Source organism: Montipora foliosa, chromosome 4 (genome assembly GCF_036669935.1).
Source record: "Montipora foliosa isolate CH-2021 chromosome 4, ASM3666993v2, whole genome shotgun sequence".
Lineage (NCBI taxonomy): Eukaryota > Metazoa > Cnidaria > Anthozoa > Scleractinia > Acroporidae > Montipora > Montipora foliosa.
The window spans coordinates 21696960-21698633 of NC_090872.1; the positions used below are offsets into that span (position 1 = coordinate 21696960).

General features: G+C 40.0%; 1 protein-coding gene across 1 annotated transcript in view; it reads left to right on the forward strand.

Annotated features, from left to right (window-relative positions):
- Positions 1–977, forward strand: part of LOC138000264 (uncharacterized) — a 5245-nt gene extending 4268 nt beyond the window's left edge. Inside the window, exon 2 of the mRNA XM_068846550.1 lies at positions 1–977. This exon is cut by the window's left edge and continues 4083 nt beyond it. The gene's annotated coding sequence lies outside the window, so the exon portion shown is untranslated.
- Positions 978–1674: the final 697 nt, after the last annotated feature.

Consider the following 1674-nt stretch of genomic DNA (forward strand, 5'->3'; position numbering starts at 1 on the left):
AGGTTATAGTCAAGTAAAATGTTCAACCCAGAAGGAATCTTGTATAGTTCTAATAGGTCATAATTCATCAACATTTGACACGCCAATACTTCTCCGGAGAAGCGACGAAAATTTTCGCAGCAAACTAAGCAACTTGAACGTTTATTTTGGCGACAGTCAAATCCTTGTCAAACATCTTTTGAAAGATAAACACCCGGCCTTGCAACTCAGTGAATCGGCATCTTGCAAATCAAACCAATCAGCACATTACTCGCATCTTTTTAAAGAAGAATTTGAAGCCCACGATGCCTTGGAGGACGTTAAGGCACTTAGAAAAATTCTGTTTCATTCTGCACTTCAAATGAACAAGGAAAAACTCGTGAATTATTCTGGAGTTATTAGTGTTGAACAAGCAATTGCCAGCATGTCGTAAATTCTCCAGACATTCAGCGGAAGACTTTTCGACCCCATGGGCGACAATGGTGCAATAAAACAATCAATGGCTCAGAAGATTGCAGGAAGTGGGCTTTCCTATTCACATCTCAAAGAGTTATATCTAAAGTTCGGAACAAAGGGACTGCTTGCGATCCTCAGCATGCCTCCTTCCCAGAGCACAGCGACAAAACCTCGTGTAACTCGAACAAAGCGTATTCTTGATGCCATTGCAAACCACTTTCAGGAAGCATTTCCGAAAGAAGTGTAGTTCCTTTGGTTCCATTGTTGGTAAGTTGTAAATTTAACCACATTTAAACTGCAGAAACTGCCTAGCACGTAATGAAAATGTACGTACCTCGCGTAACATTAGCTAGATTTAGATGACCAAAATTTTCCAAAACTTAGCAACGAACCAAGCTTGTTAACGGCACTTCGAAAAATAATTTACAGGTCCACTTAAACGACTGATTAAGCTGATGATGAAATCAACCGAAAATCCAGCGAGCGACTCTTCGAATTAATCTTCTTCGATCAAATCAAGGGCTTTGACCAGCGGACAACGTTTGCGCATGCGAAAAGCGGGATCTTGTAAAGCTCAGATTTTGGAAACGCGCGAGATGCGTGTGGATTTTCTTGGGACGCCAAGTGAATTATTTAGAAAACAAGTGCGGTGACCCCACTATTTTATTTTAAAATTGGGTGGTGTGAACTAAGAGAAAACTACTGGTAAAATTTAAAAAAATTCTCTGGAAAAATTACGGTTTTTAGCAATTACATAAAATCTGCTCCAGAGAAAGTTTTTAAACTCCCTATAATTGCTCCCATTTTCATGTAAAATTGGATAAAATTAAGAAAAATAGGGGTCACCGAGTTAATTTCTGCGCTATAAGCGTTAGAAGCTCCATGATGGCTCTTATTTACAACCATAAGCTGTTGCTATGGTAACAGGAGATGACGCCACGTGATTATGTTTTGGTTCACTGATGATCGAGCTAGTAACTGTTACCAAGAAATTGTAAGAAAAAATATTATTTTGTTTTATTGAATCCCTCAGAGGCCAGAGGCACTCTTTCCAGTTGCCAAAGACGCGACATTAGTTCGCGCAGCACAGCTCGCCGTCTTGGAACTACTAAAACAACCAGATGGAACCAGAGATGTAACGTGGCTGGTAAAAATGTTCAACGCGATCCAGCAACAGTTCAAGAAATCTTTAAGCCAGAGAATGTCTAGTGTTCCAGTTAGCCTTGTGGACAAAGAAGA